General features: G+C 45.1%; 1 pseudogene; it reads left to right on the top strand.

The window, feature by feature from the left end:
- Nucleotides 1–256: 256 nt before the first annotated feature.
- Nucleotides 257–15,849, top strand: LOC132334654 (telomere repeats-binding bouquet formation protein 1-like; annotated as a pseudogene).
- The last annotated feature ends 3,990 nt before the right edge of the window (nt 15,850–19,839 follow it).

Below are 19,839 nucleotides of genomic sequence, written 5' to 3' on the forward strand. Positions count from 1 at the left end.
CAAAAACCAAAATAATTTATCTTTGACAGCAAATGAACATGGGCTGCCCTCCAGCCCCCTGAGCCTGGCAGGCCGAGCGGTGCCGTTCCCATGGCATGAGGTGCTGGCAGCCTGCGGAGAGAAACCAGAGAGCCACGGTCAGTGGCAGCAGGCTCCTGTCCCCCTGTCCTGCCATGGCCTGTGCCCGGGCCAGGCTGCTGGCTGTGCTCAGAGCCCAAACCTCCAGTCCTAGTCTCTGTTTTTAGAGAAGGGCAGCATGGCAGGCCATGTTCCACCTCCTCCGCTTAATCACGGCACAGCAACTCCTCAGCAGCTGCAAGAGCGGGATGCCCATGTGCCCGCTGCCGCCTGCCCAGAGCCCTTCTGCCAGCTGAGCTATGGAGCCGGGTGCCCACCTCTGGAGAGCTGCTGCCAGGAGAGGAGCCGATCACGCACCAGGTCCTCGTCCTTCTGGAAGGGGCTGTCCCTGCAGACCGTGACCCCTGGGGTAGTGCTGGCACTGGACGTGCTCCACAGACGCTGCAGGCGCTTCCCCATCTGGTCTGGGCACCAGTTGAAATCCTCCTGGGAAAAACAAAGAACAATTGCATGGAAGTCAATTCAAAACAAGGCCTGGAAACAAGAAAAAGCACAAAGCCTGTCACTGTTTCACAGGCCTGAGGAGGGTCTGACCACTCAATGAAAGAATTAAACCTGCCCAAGGGTGGAGAAAATCCCCACCTTTCCTCTTGTAAACGCACCCCCCATCCACACGGATGGATGCTTTTGTCAGGCTGGCTGCCCCTGCCTCAGCCCGTGCCAGTCTGGCTGGCAGAAGCTGTCAGCAAGGCCAGCAGCCGGCTCCCCTTCCACAACTGCAAGCAAGGGATGTTGTTTCATATATAAATTTGTGTATGATTTTAACCTAATCATTGTAGTGCACATTACTAGTCTCCCTAAAATAGTATATAAGTGCTTTTATCCCACAATAAAATCGGATTCTGATCCCCGAGTCAGTCTCCCCGTCTCTCTCCATCGCCGACACTTCCCTGATAAAGAACTGTTATTCCTGCCCCCATGTTGTTACCTGAGAGCCCCCTTTAATTTCAAATTTTTAGCAATTGAGAAGGAAGGGGTTTACATTTTTCCATTTCAAGAAAGGCTCCTGCCTTCCTTAGCAAACACCTGTCTTTCCAAACCAAGACACAGGAGCCACCTGTATTATACATGCAAATACTTCACACGAAAAACCAAGAGCCTCAAAAAGGCAAAACAGCTTGGTAATTTGTAGAAAGTAACTCTGATCAAAAATAAAATGTGTGAATAGATTGGTCTAAAGATGACATTCACAATTTTCCTGGTGACATTGTGCACTGTACTGTAGCAGGGGACAGCCACTGGACATAGCCAGCAGGATAACTGGATATGCTTTTCAAACTTATTCTTAGTATTCATTGAATTATTCATTGAATTCTCATCCTTCTGTACACTTCAGCTCTGTTGTAAACTTCAGAGACATTTTTTCACAAGCTTCTAACAAGTTACTCTGGATCCATAATTCCTGAGACCAAATGGAGTCCAAATGCCAAGTGGGATTACTCTTTTCAAAGCCTGGAGTCACACAGAATGGAGCAGCACTTAAATCATCCTGTGCATCCCATACACATAACAGTCTAGTCACTGACCATCTGCAATAATTTTTTTTACTTTTGCTACAAATTACCTTCAAGAATAAGCTGCAAATAATATCTTGATCTGGTTTAAATTCAGGGATTGCACTGCAATTGCCCAAAAAAATTCTAAGGGAACCTAGTGCTGTTGCAGTAATACAAGAGAACTGTAAGTGTGTATTACTAGTTGTTATTCATAATAGGCAAAAATGGCTCAGCTCAGCTTTGCAAAGCAAGAAACAAATCATGGAGAGTTGAAATGATGGAGTTGGGACAGTGTAGCCAGTCTGCTTTTTGTGAGAGATGCTCTTAAGCAGTGCCAGTAGTCATGTACTCATCTCCTATAACTTTGCTCCTTGTGATCTACTTTCCCCCTCTGCAATTTTTTCTGCTCTTTTTTTTTTTCTTTATTTTTTTCAGCTGAGTACCAAAAGGAAACACAGAACTGCAATGTTGCTACCAAAATAATAGATTTTTTTTTCAAAATAAAAAATACTAACAGCTTTTAGAAAACACATCAGAAGTGTTGGAAAGCATAAACAATACAAGATATTGAACAGGATTTTTACATAATACTACATCAGCCAAACAAATGGATAGTAAGGCTTGAGGAACAAGGATGTAATTAAAGTTTTATTAAAACGCTTCTTTTATTCTGTGTGTGGTAACTGTCATCACTCTGATGTAAATACTTCACCATCTATTAAAATTTTCCTAGGCTGTATTATTTTGCACTCAGCTATGATTTTTTAAATTTCTCTTGTACCCATCACTAAATTATCTGAGCACAATCTCCAAACAAGACAAATGGTAAAGTAGCAAAGGGCTGCAATAACTGAGCAGCCAACAGGATAAGCCACATTGGCATCTCTTGGCTCTGCCAAATCCTCTGTGAGTGCTTTCGTTTCTTTTCCACTTTGGTTTAAAATGCAACACAATTTCATTACTTCTGATGGCTCACCTCTGAAAGAAAAAGGCAGTAGCTGTTTTTGGTAGGGTAAGTTGCATTTGCAAATTGGCTTACCTCCTTGGCAGCAGAACTGCATTTTTTCTTATCAAAGCTGCTCCTCAGCTTGAGTGGGGAGAAGGCGCAAAAGGATGAGAGAGGCTGGTGGAGCTCTGATGGTCTGAGGATGCAATGGTGCAAAGAGCTGGAAGGTGAAATACCTTTTCTTGAGTTCAGGGTCATTAGGGAAAGGGAGTGTGTGCCCGAAAGCTCAGTCCTGTCAGCCATATACACCGAGTAAAAGGCTTTTTTCCTGCACTTGTGTGTGTGGCCAATGCCAAGGGATGGCAGCTCTTTCTGTTGTGGGGGCATTGCAGCCTCCAACTGCAGAGTATGCAAACAGAGCTGCATTGAAATGTGTTTTCCAGGGCTCAGTTTTGGGGCTGGTCCTGGTTAACTTCTTTATTGCCTGGTTAACTTTTTTATTGATGATCTGGAGATGGAGATTGAGAGCACCCTCAGTAAATTTGCAGATGCCCAGTTGGGTGGGAGTGTGGATCTGCTGGAGGACGGGAAGGCTCTGCAGTGAGACTTGGACAGACTGGATCAATGGGCCAAGGACAAGGCCATTGAGGTTCCACAAGGCCAAGTGCCACATCCTGCAGGTCACCAGCCGCCTCAGTGTGAGCCAGAGTGTGCCCAAGGGGGCAAGAGGCCAATGGCACCTGGCCTGGATCAGCAGCAGTGTCGGCAGCGGGACCAGGGCAGTGCCTGCCCCTCTGTGCTGGGCACTGCTGAGGCCACAGCTCAGGGCTGTGTCAGCTCTGGGCCCCTTGGGAAAAAGGACATTGAGGGGCTGAGTGTGTCCAGAGAAGGGCAGCAAGGCTCACAAAGGCTCTAGAAAACATGTCCCATGAGGAGTAGCTGAGGGAGCTCGTTTGTTCAGTCTGGAGAAGAGGCTCAGGAGGGACCTCACCGCTCTCTCCAACTCCCTGACAGGAGCGTGCACTGAGGGGGGGCTGCTCTCTTCTGCTGGGACTGCACTGAGAGCCAGAAGAAGTGGCCTCACGTTGAGAGGAAATTCAGGTTAGACTTTAGAAAAAAAATTCCACTGCTCAGGTGTTCAGGCCTGGGAATAGGTTGGCCAGAGGGGTGGTGCAGTTGCCATCCCTGGAGGTGTTAAAGAGACCTCTGGATCTGACACTGGCAAATGGTTTAGTGGTCTGTGTTTGAAGTGTCAGAGCTGGGCTGACGTTGAACTGATGCTCTTCAAGATCTCTTTCACCTCTGACGGTTCTACAATTCCAAGCGCTTCCCGCCTGGCTGAGGGGAAGGCTCAGGGCTGTCCCGAGTCCGAGGGCGGCCGTGCCCTGACGCGCTGGGGCGGCGTCTCCTGAGGGGCCGGGCCGGGCTCTGCCCTCAGCTCCGCGAGATCCCAGATCAGCCCGGCGGGGCCTCCGCTGTCCTTCAGCCCGCAGATCCCACCCCTCAGCCCGGCGATCCCACCCCTCAGCCCGCAGTTCCCACCCCTCAGCCGGACAGCGCTCGGCAGCGGGCACCCGCCTCGCCTCCGGGTCTGCCCGGAGCCACCCGCGCCACTGGATCACAGGTACCCGAGCCGTGCCCCATTTCCCCCCTCGGGACTCCCCAGCCTTCCCACAGAAGGCTGCTGTTTCATCTTTAGACTGTTGCCTTCCAACCCCCCTCCCCCCCTTATTTTAAATTTGTATATGTTCTTTCCCTTTTATATTTGGGCTGATCTGGAGTGCTTGCTAAGGCTTCAGAGGGGAGCTCTGATAACGAGCTGTAAATCACACACGGCTCATCTGAGGGAGGAGGGTGCGAGGGAGCTGAAATAGGCCAGGACAGCCCCAAGTCCTGTTCCACAGCGCAGCGTCCTCACGGCCTCAGCTGCTGCTGTGGGGTTTGGTTTCCACAGGACGCCAACAACCCGCACTTCTCCCCTCTGGGCTTTGCTCCCTGGGTTTCGAAGGATAAGTCCTGCCCAGGCTGGCTGGTCTGCTGACCGTGCCAGCCATGTGCTCTGGTGCTGCTGAGCACACACATTGACAGATCTGCAGTTCTCCAGGAGTGGTTTCTGAGATTTAAAGCAATGTTACTGGGTTATTTTCCATAACTGATGGAGAAGAATTTTAGATGCAACATTTGCCAGCTGTTTGTTGAAGCAAATCTAGTTGTTTGTCTTTCCACCTTGCTCTGTGATGCAACAACCGAGGTGAGCTATTTGAATCTAATTAATGTAGGCTGGTTTATAAATACTATTTTGCGTACCTCCTGTAGGTTGCAAAAGTCAAAAAGATGCAGGTAAAGGTCAAGATGTGTCCTTGTATACATCCAGTTTTAAACCCCTTGTGCTTCTTATATTGCATAATTGTATAAACATGTATTAAATGAAACTCTTCTGAAAAGCAATTAGCTCCAGAGCAAACTCATTTTTACAGGCTTCCTTTTGTTTGGGTGGGTTGTGTTTTTTCTTAGGCTGGCAGGGTGGTGGCAGTAGGACAAAAAGAGGTGAGGAAGGCTGGCAAGCTTTTCCTTGTTGTGGCAGGGTTGGATTTGCAGGAAAATGAAATGCATGTCTGTTATCACTTCTGAAAGGCTGCAGGGAGATGACCTCTCTCAATTCTCCTCTCTAACGGAAGCAGCAAAGGAACGGGGCAATCAGTAACTCCCAAGAGAAAGCAGGGCTGGCTGCTTTCAATGGATGGATGCACAGTGATGACAAGGATTCTGCTTTGAGCCTTTGCTCCACTTAGAGAAGGAAAATGAATCCATTCTTAAGCTGCATTTGCCACTGATTTAAAATTTCTACCTGGAGCGAAGTAATTTTTGGAGAAATTGTAAGAGGTTACTGTGATGCTTGCATCAACCTTCTCTGTTTGGGACTTGGGGCGTGTTTGAGGGAGCATCTTTGTGCCTCCAAAGCTGAATGTCACTCTGCTGCTCTGCTCTCAGAGGCTGCCCTGTGGGGTTTGTGAAGAAGCAATGCTGTGGGGTTTGGTGGGTTGCATGGTTCATGTAATGTGGCAATGTCTTTGGAGAATTTCAGTGGGTTCTCACTGTAAGGAACATGTCTCTGTGCTCACTGCCCTTGGTTTGATCAGTGCTGCCAGAACAATGCTGATGGTTTGGTGGCTCCTTGAGCAGCAGGAGGCCGAGTGTTTTAGAGTGTTCACCCCCTAAGTAACATGACTTGGTCTTAGTGCCAGTTGTTGGCTGATGGCAAAGGTGGCCACTCTTGTAAGGAAAGTTGGATCAGCTTTGTTGTGATCAGTGACACAGAGCAGGGGATGTTCTTTACTGACAGTGCCCCTCAGGGGTAACATGGAATGACCTGATTTCTGCAGAATGTCCACTCTCAAAAGATGATCACCTGTTAGTTACAAATGCAGGGCTGTCATAAAAGACTGTATTTCCAAAGGAAAACTCTGCCATGTAAGAACGCATTCAACCGTGTGTGTGTGAGATGACAAAGTAAAAGCAGAAAACTGGGAAAAGTGCATTTTAGAAAAATGATGTTGTTTCTACTGCATATATTATAAACACTGCTAATCTGAACAGAACTGAAAAAACTTTTTCCTTGCTGTTGTAGAACAAGAACAGAGATTTAAAAAAAAGGAACACTCAAAAGGTGCAGATAAGTCAGTGTGGTAAGATATCTAATATAATTTGTCATTATAATCTGCATCAATTTTACAAAGTTTTAGTAGACTCTGATAGGCCTGTTATGGGGTGGTGAGCAGTTGGGAGAAGATGCTTTTTCCTAATTTCCACATTTTGGATACTGTATTGGATATGCAAAGGGTAAATCCAATGTCAAACCTGCACACATAGTAAAACACACCGTCACGAAGTCACATTTTTTGGTTTTAATTTGCTAATATTTATCCACATTTTTATTGTATTTTAACTTCTTTAAGAACCCTCAAACCTTGTAAGGGTTTACTGTTAACAATACCTTCTGTCACTGTTAGAAATAATTATCATCTAAGTCTTTTAATGATACCCCAAAGACTAAGAAGCAGATTTTCCAAGTCTGTTTTCCCACCCAGGGTTGTGTGTAGGTGCCCAGAGAATATTTTGTGTTCTGTTTCCAACCACGTGACTGAGGGCTCTGCTGCTGTGCTGCATGGTTTATGTCTCCTGTACCTCAGTACCACGGAGCAGCCTTGTGCTCTTGGACTCTTTCCTTACTACTCCACAGATTTTCAACTGCACCCTGAATTTTATTTGCACTCTGAATACTTTAATGGCTGTGTATTTTTTACACTTAATGCACCTTGCAATTGTGAATTTAATATTTAGTGGTTTACATCAGACTTACTAAGAGTTACTAGTAATGAAAGGCCAGAAATATTAAAAGGAGGCTGTTACTCTGCAAAGGAACTCATGCTCAAATAACAAAGGATGGACAGAAATATTTCTAGGTTTGTTGTTGGTGGCTGAATAGAAGTGATGTAGCTCCATTTTGGCTCACTTCCCCCCCTTTTTTAAAATACACCTACATACTGCATTTTGACAGGTTTATTCTAATACTGACTAGATTAATAGAGAGAAAAGATAACAATTTAATGAAGCTTTTTGTGTTTGCTCCTCGATATGAAAACAGATCTGACCTTACTGCTGGAATGCCTTAAATCTCAGTTGGATTGCCCTCTGTCTCAGCAGGAGGCTGTGGTCACTGTCTATTCCATTTGCCAACAAAACAGTAAGAAAGGCTGTTCCTTAGAAACAATGCAGGCATTTATGTTCCCCATATATGCCAAGGAACTGGTGGGCACTGTAAAAATGTCTAAAGGACATAAGGCTTGAGATGTTGGAAAATCATAGAAGCCTTTCATTTTGCAGAGAAACAGAAGCAAAAGTTTTTCCTCTTGTAGGTGAAGCAAGCGAATACTTTGGAGGAATTGGTGGTTTGATGTTTAGAAATGACCTTGCCAAGTCGAGTGCTCATTGCATCGTAAAGGAAGCAGCTTTATTTACATTGGGGATTTTTCTAGAGAGTAATGGCAATAAAAATAACACTGTTTGTATTTCTGAGTGTGCTATGGCCCCCTGTCATTACTTGTGCTCCTGCTTTGTCTCCATTTTCTTTTGGTCTCACAAAATGAGACTACAAGATTGTCAGTTGGAGCAAGGGCAGGGAAGGTGCCCCAGTTGCCCTGTCCATCCCCAGATTTGATCTGTGCCTTGCTGACTTGTGCACACAGGGTGTCTTTAAGTTACCAGACAGCTGCACTCCCCCTGTCCCTCAGCAGCAAGTGTTCAGTGACTCCTGGATTGTTCCAGAGCTTGCCAGGGTCCTGCTTGGTGTAGAACTCACTGCAGGGGGAAGCCCTCAGGCACTTCATAGTCCTGCCCTGTCTCTGCTCCCCACATACTGGCCACAATTGAAACTTAATAATTTAGGATGATGAGTAGCTTACTTGAGGTTTTCACTTTTTGTTTTCAGTGTCTTGTCAACAGACACTGTTGACAAGTACACTGTCTTGTGTACTTCTGAGTTGCTTGAAGAACTCATTTTATTTTGAATTAAAAAGGATTCTGATGTGAACTTGAAAAGAATGTCTGTTTCTGTCATCTTAGTACTGGTGTCAAATAATGGTAAGTTGTTTTTTTTTTTCTGTGTTATGATAACTCTCCTTTTCTATTTGCCAATCTGCAGTCCAAAATTTGGAACATGCAATAAGCAATGTTGTGGTGAAGTGAATTTATAAAGATGAATGTTTGCATGTAACCGAACCTGAATTGTCGAAGTAGGTCATTGCTCACTGGGATTTCCTTAAACAGCAGAACGTGGTTTAGTTCTAAGAAGAGAGTTTGCAAATGCAAACCCATAGTTTATGAGAGTGTCTAGAAAGAGAGAGACATGGAAAGGTTATTTACCAATATGTTGATATGATTTTACATTTCATTCTGGGGAGGATATGTGCTTAGGAAAGGGAATGTATGTATGTAAATTCAACTTGCTGTTAAGATTTTGTCTGCAGTTGCATTTGTCTCTGGAGTCTTGTGTGTGTTCTCTTTTAGAAAATGGGCAAACCCATGTCAGAGACACAGGCTGCATCAGCCTGCTGCTGCAGTTGTTCAGGTGAACAGGGTTGCAATTCAAACAGACAAATAGTAGGCTAGTTAGCAGCTATGTTTCCTTGACTGTCTGGGCCTTGCTTGCATTTCCTTAACAGAACAACTCTCTCCATGTCTGAGAAGAATCTGTCAGCTGAAAACACTGATCCCTGCTATCAGCTCTGGTCCTCAGTGTGCAGCACTCTCTGTGCCTGTGTCAACAACCCCCAGAACGGGACGTGTTGCTCTGAAAACTGTGGAAGAAGTCCAAAGATATTCTCCAAATCGGTAACACTTTGGTTTCATTTTTACTGTTCAGCTGAAGTTGATTTCATTGCGTTTTGATTTGGGGTAATTTGTTTTTACTTTTCTAGAAGATAATCAGAACATTTGCTGTGGGGTTTTTCCCTATGCCAAAGGGTGGCTCGAGAGTTGCACAGAGCCTGGGATAGTTCGTCCCATCTGTTCATTTCTTGGTCTCACAGTTGCAAACAACTGGAAGTGCAGCTCAACCTTTACACAGCTTTGAATTTGATAAAAGGAAGTTTAATTCAAGAGGTAAATGGGTTTTTCTTTCTTGTCAATCTCTACAAAGTCATTTGCTGTTCTTCCCACTTTTACTCTGACCACTGTACTCCACCATCTTTACTTACACTGTGCTGTGCTCAAGTCCACAAATAGCCACAGTCTGCTTACATTTGATAGGGTCAGTAAAACTGCTGGGAGCTGTTCTGATTAAAAGTGTGTCTAAATTGAAGTCCTTGTGACATGGCTGAAAACAATGACTTAGGTAGAACTCAGGCATGATGTTTGCCATTTGTGTGCACATATCAGGGTCATGTTTTCCTGGAACTATTTTATATGCAGTTACTGCAATTCTTGAGATTAATGTATCTCCAGCTTCTGTTGTAGAAGAAATGTAATGACTGACACATGCACAGAAAAACTCTGATGGACTTACTTGGTGAAAAGCTAAAAGAATTTGCAGACTCTGTTGCTTAAATCACATTTTTTTCTTTTTTCCACTGAGCAGATGTGCAGAAATCTTTTGTTTCTATTGGAGGATTGGATACATTAGCCAAAGCTCTCCTTGAGCTTATGCCTGATTCCTGTTTGTGTCACTCCAGCATGAGACTTGCAGTGGTAGTAACAAAGACTCTGAATGCCTGTAATGCTACTAACTGTGAGTGGAAAGACATTTTTGATCTATGGCAATTTTAAAATGCTATTTTTAAAGTCTTGTGCTGGTGGAAAAGTTGCAGAAATGAATGCTTAAAGGCAGTTAAGTTCTCCACATCCCAGTGGATGTTGCGATGCTTTTTAAAACTCAGAGGTGTAAGTGGGGAGTGATTCAGTTCATCTGAGGTGGATTACTGTCCCATTGTTGCTCAAATAAATGCAGTGAAATTTAAACCCAACTGAAAATTAAAATTGAGATGCTCCTGCCCGTGCTGGGTAAGTAAAGCTGAGCTCTGGGCCTGGATTTGACCAGTCAGTTTGGATCCTGGAGTTATGCCTGTGGCTGAATAATAAATTGTGTAGCTTTAGGAAGCTTTAGTCATTTAGAGGTGGAGCTGAATGGACGTGGTGTTTGTGCACAGCACACTCTGCTCTGGTTTGCTGGCCGGGTACTGCTCTCCTGATGAGGTTTTGTGTTTTCCACAGAAGGTTTGCAGAAACCTGAGATCCTGACGAGCCTGTGCTGTGGCCATGGTTGCTGTATCTCACACTTCTGCCATAAGAGCTTCAAATGGAAGTTCCCAGAAGTTGAAAAGCATCAGCCTGCACTAGTTGTGAGGGTAGTTTCAGCTCAGTTGGGTGTGACAGGACTGGGCCTCAGCGTGGATGCTCTAGCAGTGGTGTTGCCAGTGCCAGGAAGGGCTTGCCCCCTGCTCTTTTTATGGCAGATACTCTGCGTGTCAAAGCTTATTCAACTCTCTCTGGCTCCTGCTGGAGCTGATCAAGGACATGGAGAAACTCAGCAGGGATCTCCAGAAGCTGCACAGTGCAAAGCCCTCCTCATTCATCAGATCTTCTGCCTCCTCTCCGTGGAGCACAGGCTGGGAGGATGGGCAGGACTGGATTTGGGAGCAGCACAGGAGGGGTGGGGTAATCTGAGCTGTTCAAGGTGGAGCAGGGCAGGGCTGAGCAGGCCCAAGGCTTTGAGGGCTCTGTACAGTTCCCTCCAAACCCAGCATTTGATCCTTGGATAATTCCTGTACACTCACAATTGACTTTCTTTTCCTTCCAATCATTTTAACCAACAGCTGCCATGAGTGTTGTCTTGGCAAAGTATCCCACTGTGTCAGAGCTGCTGAAGCTGCTGTCCAATGAGACACTGAGCACAGGAGAAAAAAATCAGTATTATTCTAACAATTGGACACTGTACTGAAGTTTGTGGTAAGATTTGCTTTTTCTTTTTCCTGTCTGTCAGCTTCTCCTAAATTCTCATCCACTGACTCCTCCTGTGGTGTCACTTCATCAAGACTGGAACACGAGAGAGAGTTCAGTTAAATAATACAATGTCAGTATTTGGACAAAAAGTTTTCTAGAATGTTCCATTTTTAAATTTTAAAGCTTGTTAGCAGGAAGTGTCTTAAGTAGCTTTGAAAAGTAGACTCAATATGCAAGAATTCAGAGCTGGGCTTAGGTGTCTCAAGGAATAATTAATCCAGACCTGAAAACTACTACAATCCAGACCTAGCAAATGGGTTGTCTTGAGCACCCTTTTCATGGTCCTTGGCACATACAGCTTCTCTCCACTGCTTACAAGGCCAGGAATATTTGTAAAAGCCATGTAAGAGCATTGGTTTCAAGACACAGAAGCAGTTGGTGGCTCTGAAATGGTTTTGTCGTGTTCCTCAGGGCTTGCCCAAGCTTATCTGGCACAAATACAGCACTTCAGTTGGTATTTTGTGGTAGTGCAAGCAAAGAGAAAGGGAAATTCATTTGTACTTGTGGTGTTTCTCATGTATGTTTAGAGAAACAAGAAAAAGACCTTGTGTTCAGAAAGTTTGATTTTTATCCTCTGAGTGCCAATAACATGTTCAATAATTAGCTCAAGAGGTCATAAATTTATTTGAACAGACATTTTTTCATTAAGAACTAGTGAAACAAGACTTAATGGAAAATGTCTTTTGAAAAGAAAAATTATTAAAAAATTATTTCAACATAAAAAAGGTTTTTCTTCAAATGCCAACACTGTCAAAATAAAAATGGTAAAAGTTTTTATTTCCTTTTTTTTGTTAAGTTTAAAGAAGAAAGAACTATGTTTAGCAATTATCCATTATATGATTCCATATGGGAATGAGAGCACAATAAATATTCAGCCAATGACAGAAGAAATGAGGAGGAACAGATTGGCTAGACCAGGCTTAAGCTACTAATTTTATTTTGCTAAATAGAAACCTTGAGATTTTGATATTTCTGCATCCCAGGCCTCACAGAAATGTTGCATATCTACTCCAAGAGCAGGTCGTGAAAGAGAAGAAAAACAGGAGTCATTATTCAAATGTTTTGAGCCACAATTAAATGAGCTTGGAACTCCATCGAATAAGTGGCCTCAGTCCTTCAGTTTTCTTACAGCAACCTGAGTTCTGGTCAAATCATCCTGTGGGATGTAAAGCTCTCCTGCTGTCACTGCAGCAGGCTCGGGTCTGGAGTGAAAATCTCTCTTTCTGCAGAAACTTGCAGAGAGTTGCCAGTATTGGCCCCTGCAATGACTGTAAGGTGAAGGTGTGTGGGGCTGAAACCAAACCTTTCCTTTTCCATGTCCTGTTCTAGAAGAGAACCAGTGTGAGCTGCCTCAGAACAATGGTCTGCCACTCATGATTCAGGTATTGACAGAATCTCAGGACGAGGAGCTCATCAAAGCTGCTACTTTTGTGCTGCAGAGCTGCAAACAAATGAGTAAGCTTGCTGTGACTGCTTTAAAAAGCAGAGGGATTGTTTCCATCTCTGTGTTCTGCTGATTCCCCAAGTGATTTTAACTTCTGTGGCAGCTTTTTTTGTAATTCTGTATACTCCAAAAGATGTTTGTTTTCTGCACAGAAAGTTGCCTATTTGTCTTTAAGAACTGACTTAGGCAGAAAAAAAAAGAAGTAAAAATTCCAAGAGTGTTGCAAAAATGCATTTGTGAAACCTCTCCATGTAGGGCCAGTTCTTAAAGCTTTCCCATCTCTAAATTGTGTGGAAAAGATCAACATTGTCATTTATCACCCAGGGGATACTTTCTTCCTGGGGGTGTACCACTAGAGGGAGGGAATAAACCAGGAGATAATCAAGCCTGAAATCACTGTGTCTGCACTGATTTCCAATCTGAAGAAATCTTGATCTTTTTTTTCTAAAGTAGGATGTATTTTTGGGCCCCCTGTTTCAGTTTTTTATAAATTATCTGTACAATCCCTCCCATGAAGCAGAGAGACCTTGTCCTCTAATCTCTAGAGCATGGAGGGTGTGCAGTTGCTAATTAGGAAAAAACAAACCTGTATCTCCATTTCTGTGCTGCAAACACAACAGAGATGTTTGTGTCAGATTGAGGTGTGGAGATTTGTAGTGTCCATTACTGTGGAGTTGTTTTTTTAAAAAAGCAGTGACTCGTACTGGTGAAGAACCCAGAGTTAATTCAATGAAAAAGCTTTTTTTTCTTTCACAGCATCATTGTGGAAACAGTTTGTAGGAACTCTAATTGCAAGTTCACCTTTTGTAACAGCAGCTTATATTTCAAGTGTGTTAACATTTATGTAGAAATCTTAGTTTTATAAAAATTGTAATTTTGCATTAAATTATTGGGGCTGTCCCTTAGCATACAAAAATGTAATAAATGCTTCTTAAATGTTGTGTTTACATGATAAAATTTTATTTATTAATGTTGTTTTATATTTTATAAAGCTGAACAGTTGCTCTGAAATGATATGATAACTCATTAAATGTGAACAGTGCAGAAGAATTGGATATGCAAGTCAGAAAAAGATGTCTGCAAGATAGCTGGAAGAAAGCAAAAGTAATTTTACACAGAATAAACTCAATTGAAAAACAGCATGATGAGGTTGGCCTACTTACCGAAATGGGATAAAACTAATCACATCTTTCCAGAGTTTAAGGAGCAAGCAAAAGTAAAGCCTTAAGATAAGTTCAATGTGAGCAAAAAACCCAGGAAAAAACGTTGAATTTGTGTGAAACGACAACCTGCAACATTTATCAGTATTGTAGATCAGCCTGAGTTACAGATGTGCAGAGAATGGAGGCATCTGTATTGTAGGAAGTATTCTAGTTTCCTGTAAACCCAGATTTTCTATAAGCTAGAAAAAGAAGTTGAAGTAATTTGTAATTGCTAGACATTCAAACCTGTAATTTTAATATTTGGGTGCATGAAATGCTCAGGATTGTATGGCTGTGGGAACTGATTTACTGATCTACCCCAAATGGTGGATATTATATATATATATATATATATATATATATATATATATATATATAACCTCCCCTCTCCTAGAGAATGTTTTAGTAGTAGAGGTAGGTAATGACTGAAGGAGGCGTGCAATGACATGGATTTTTTTCCCCTTCTTTTCAAATTAATACATACTGCATAAAATAAAGTATCTTACTCTGCTGCCAGGTTGGTATGCTCTCATTTCATCCACTGACAGTCTGGTTTCCTTTCCAACCTGAAAGATCATTTCCTTTTTTATGTCTTTCAGGACATGATTGAGACTGGTGGAACAATGAAAGCTCTGCTTTCCAAAATAAAAGACAAGAAACCAAGGATGGTAAGAGGTAGAGCCTTTTAAGGTACAAGGATAAAGCCACTAACTAACATCTTCAAATCATTTGGGTCAATAGGCAGTGTATGCTGACAGGTGCTTGTTTGGCTTGAAGTTTGGAATGGGAGGAAGCAAATGCAGGAAGTAATCCTTATCCAGCTGCTGAAAAATTAACTGTTTCTTCAGCTGGGAAAGGGACCAGGGCACTGCCATCTTCACTGCTCAGATAATTATAAAAAGGTTTTATGGCTCTTGCCATGCAGTCATCAAGTCTGATGGATTCCCTGTTTCTTACTTTATGTTTGAAGGAAATTAAGCTCTTTCCATAGCTTTTCTAACACCACTTCAGTTGCCTCCATACTGGAATGACACCACTCAGAATATTTCTTCATACTGTCAACCATAGAGGTTTTCAGAATCTGAGAGTCTGTCAGCCCTGGGAAGATGACTTCAAGTAGCATTCTAGATCTGCTTTTAGTAGATCTCAAAAGAAATTGTGTGGAATATCCCTGTGTCTGTCAAGTAACCACAATGCTCTGTAAAAACAGTTGCTTTAAGCATCAGATATTCAGACAGTCTTTCTAGAGACTGTCCAGGAGGTTCTCAGGTTCTTCTGAAGTGCACAGGAAAAGCAAGAATAGATATGATTTTGCAGAAGAAATTGTCCTTTTCTCCCTTCCCCCGACTAAAATCATTACCAGCCACTTGGACATGCTTCCCCCTCTGTGCTATTCTAGTGTGCATTGCTGCATGGAAGGGCAAAGATCTGAGACACGGGATTGAAGGGAACTGAATACAAAGTCGAGCCACTTGGACAGACAGATCAGAGCCTTTGCTTCTCCCTCCGCTTCAAGGCTGAACACTCCTTCTTTCTGTGCAATCATCTCACTGTTTTAATTGAAGTGCATGATTTTAGACACTTATGGGAAGTGTCGAGAGCCTGGGTTCCCCCCCCGGCTCCGCCTTCCTTGTGCAGGAGCAGCCCGGAGCTGGGGCCGAGGCCCCGGCGATATCGAGCGCTGCCGCTGTGGCCCGTCACGTTCCGGGCCCCGGAGCGGATTCCTCCCCCTCCGGCCGGGGACCGAGGGGGCAGCAGGGCTGGAAGGAGCGGGGACCGAGGCCCGCCCGGCGTCACCGCCCCCGGCCCGGCCCCGACAGTCGGGTGCTGCGGTTGCCGGGGAACCGCGGGCGCGGCCACAGCGGCTGTGACGGCGCCGCCGCCTCAGTTGCCGCAGAGCGCGCTCCGGGCTGGTTGTTCGCAGCCTGGGCTCGTGCAACGGCTGCACTCAGCGATTCACTCGGGGACTTTTTCACAGAGATTGTCTCTGCCAGCGAGCCCTGGACTCGCAGGGCATTGGTCTCTGCCAGCGAGGAGTCCTCAATTTCATTTGAAGGTAAAGATTGATTGTGCTTTTTTGTTTTGTCCCATCTGTGCTCTGAAAGAGAATTCCAAAAGGAAACAGAGGATGGGATAATGTGCAGCTGAATAGATGAACGATATATGGTCTACTGATGGTGCTTTTTTTCCACTGAAGAAATGCAGAATTTCCTAAATGTAGTAGTCTATAGGCATTTTTTTTCCCTATAGTGATGACTTAAACTGCTTAAAGGTGAATGAGTTCTACTCAGGTGTCTGTGGGTTGTTATGGTCTGGTTCTTAAAATTATTAGGGAGATGCTCCTGAATTAAGGTGCAAACAGGACCATATGCCAAAGTCAATTGTCTGGATTTGATGTAACAGCAAATGTGAGGAAGAGAGAGAGAGAGAAATAGAGAAGGGAGTTGGGGAGGGGGAGAGAAAGAGAGTGACCAATTAAATAGAAAGTAGAAAGTATCACCATTGCATGGATCTCACTGGCATTCCATGAAATACTCTTCTGGTCTTCTCTGTGGTGAGGTGTCACAAAACATGAGACTCCAATGGATTCATGCAGATTTGGGCAAGGTGGGACTGCCCAGGTTCCTGCCTGGGGTGGGGCAAGTTGGACTCTGTCTCTTGCTACTTTCAAATAAGATAAAATCTTTAGCACCAGTATATCCTTTTGAGCCTGCTGTGAATTGGGTTGTGGATTTTCAGATCTGTTGTGTTCCTTTGCATGCCATGCAGTCACCTGGTGCAAGGCCTCAGGAATGGGTCTGGGGGCACTCTGGAGGTCTTTGATGGGTTCTGACACCCCGTCAGCTGCCCCTGATGGGAATGTCCCCTGGATGTGGCCTTCTGGGGCTGGGGGGTTTTAGAGCTGAGCCAGTTTGTCTGAGGGAGGATGGGTGTCCACTGCCCCTTACCAGAGGTTGTGCCACACCCCCAAAATTTCCTCTTTCCCCCTATGTTGATGGGAGGTTTGTGTGCAAAGCTGGCCTCAGCAGATGAGTCTGTAGCTATGACTTCCCCAGCCTGAAGGCAGAGAGAGCTGATTTTCAGGACAGCTGCTGGGTTTGGCTTGGTTGTGGATACATTTTTCTCAATTAGCCTTGTTTAGTTCTCCCCAGACCTGAGGTAGCAGGACCATAGTGTCACCTTGATCTTGTCTCAAGTTCCCTTAGGTGGCTTAACTCACAGTCCCAAGTTTGAATAAGGAGGCATTTTCAGGGAGGGGTGGGCTTCAGTGGTGGCAGATTCTTGATTCAGTTTTGTCAGAATGGGCAAAAAGTCCTTCCTAACAAGATTTAAGCCATTAGCCATTACATTTCAGTCTCTCCCAAGTCCTGTGAGAAGCAGCTGAGAGAGCAGGGGTGCTTTAGCCTAAAGAAGAGGAGGCCCACTCTAGCTATTTTTAAGTAATATTTAAGCTACAGCTTTGTCTGTTCCAACTCTTCTTAATATTCATCTTCTGAGCTCCAGGTTTCAGTACAATCCATATTTAAATTGCACAAGGCAGCCATATAGCTCAAATAAAGTCCAACTAGAGGCCTAACAATACTAGCTATTTATGCCAAACAAGCACTCAGCTACTTTCAAATCATATCAAATTGTTTAGCACCAGTATATGCCTTGAAACTGCCATGGATTGGGTTGTGGATTTTCAGAGTTCCGTTGTTGCTCCTTCCAGTTTTGTTGAGGCACTGTCGCCCTCTGTGACATCATCCCTTGGAGATGGCGTCTGGATTGCCCAAGAAGACACCACCACCTCGTCTTTTGCTGAGGGAAAGGCTGAAGCCAGACACTGTGAGTGGCCACTGGGGCTGTGTTAAGGCTGGCACCTGCCCTGGTGTCCCTGCTCTCCCTGGCCCTGTTGTCCAGCAGCGCTGTGAAGCTGCAGAGCCCCTCCCCAGCTCTCTGTGCCGTGCTCCTGTTGCTGGGGGCTGTCCTGGTGCAGCAGGGAACACTGTGGGATGCTTCAGTTGTGTCTTGCCTGGCTGTGCCAGTGGAGCCAAGTGAAACCAATGTACAGCTGAAGCCCTGAGCAGGTGTTCTGTCCCTTTCCCTTTGCCACAGGAATTCCTTCTGTCAGGCTGGGCACTCACCTGTGCTGCTCTGACCATCCTGCCCTTGGCCACCCGGGCATGTCGGGGAGGAAACCTCAAACTCTGCCCAAAGCCTTGGGAGCCATGGCTGGTCCCAGCTGGAAGAGCTTCCAAAGCAGCTGTTCTCTCCCAGCTGCTGTGTGGGCACAGATCCAGCCCTGCAGGCAGCACTGGAGCCAAGGCCACAAAGGTCCCTTGCTGTCTGGAGCTCCCTTGGCTGAAGATGCCCCAGTGCTGAGGCTCTGTCAAGGAGATCCCTCTGTTTTCTCCCTGTTAAATTGCTTTCTCTGTCAGCCCAGACAGAGAAAGCAATTTAGCAGGGAGAACCAAAACCTGGACACATTCCTGTGCACCTCCCTCTTGGTACAGCTTTGTTTTCTTGCATCTGTTGGACTCAGCCAGCAGCGATATCTCCTTGCTGTGAGTTCTGAGTGTTGTGCAGGGATGGAGTTCAGGCAGTTCTGAGAGCTCCTTTCCATTCTCTGGAAAGGTCGCTGCCTCAGTCCAAGGAAATGTAAGAGGAAACAAATGCCCAAAGAGCAGAAATCCCCAACCATGTCCCATCCTGTCCTGGAGAAGCCAATGGGACAGAGCCATGTGGCTGGAGTGTGTGTATTGCACTCTGTATTATTAATTTACTGATGCTAAAGATTTCAGCAGGAAACTTCCAGGGCTCCCAGGACTGTCCTAGTGGCTGTGATCACAAGTTATTCACCAGTGCCACTTGTTCAAAAAAAGCCTTTCTGAACAAGCCATCTCTGAGGCTCTAGCTGGTGTATTTTTGCCTTTCAGCTGCTTCCCTCTAAGTTCCAGAGGGAGAAGACTCCCAGCAGGAAGAAGGAGGCCAGCACTGGGGGGAGTATTCTGCCCAGAATTGGCCCATTTCCAGACAGGAGTGAGACTCATCCAAAGGTAGCCTTTTCCTGCTCTTTTCCTTTCTGTTGAACATGAAGTTTGAAGGGGGTGTGTGCTTGTGACAGGCTTGCCTCCAGCAAAACAGCTCAGTTTCCAGGTGCTGTTGTCATTGCAAACTGCTGGAAGGGGTGGACTGGGAGTCCTGGTGTGCACTAAGTTACACAAATAACCTCTGCTGGAGCTGCTGGGCTGTGCTGGAGTGTAGCTGCCATTGCTAATGGGGGAAGGCTGGGGACACAAAGGCACAACATTGCCATTTGCCATTCTCCTGCTGAGAGAGCCTCCTCTAGCTTTGGTGTGGTCACCATCAAATGCTTGGGGTCACAGGATTCCCTCCAGAGTGGCAGTGTTGGCCTTTGAAGGCCAAGGATGTGCAGGAATTACTTCAGATTTAGCAAAACAAATTGCATTCCTGCTTTGGGCTGGAAGAATGTGTTGGACCCTTACAGGGTGTTAGATTTTGCAGGCTGCCAGATGTGCAGGGGACTGGCCCTGGGCAGAGAGCAATGGATGTGCTTTATCAGGATCAGTGCCTACTTAGAGGTGTGTTTAAAGCTGCTTTTCTGGCAGGATGGGCTCAGTAGAAAGCACAGTCCAAAGGGGTAGGTGACCAAGGTGGGCTGTTGAGCAGGAAATTGGCAGCAGGAGACATGGAACAAAGTGGTTAAGGATTGTCCTGGAGAGGGGCATTGGGAACACCTCAGGGAAGGGCACAACTAAGGGACAGTGTGCTGCAGCCATTCCCTTCAGCAGAGTGTGTCTGCTGTGAAGTCCCATAGGAGACCTGCTTTTGACCTCCTCTGGTCCTGTGCTCTTCTTCTGATGTTTAAGTTCTAGAGCAAAAAAGATATTTGCAGTTGTGTGGGCCTGGGTTTCCCTGTCTCAGAATAAAGGACATCCCAGAATTTTTTCCCATGGAGTCTCCTGTAAATCCATGGGTTTGACTTACTCCATGAATGCTCAGTCAGTGCCCCAGAGCTCTGTGACCACATGGGCACAGGGCTGTGCTTAAGGG

The sequence above is a fragment of the Haemorhous mexicanus genome, chromosome 16 (assembly GCF_027477595.1).
Source record: "Haemorhous mexicanus isolate bHaeMex1 chromosome 16, bHaeMex1.pri, whole genome shotgun sequence".
Lineage (NCBI taxonomy): Eukaryota > Metazoa > Chordata > Aves > Passeriformes > Fringillidae > Haemorhous > Haemorhous mexicanus.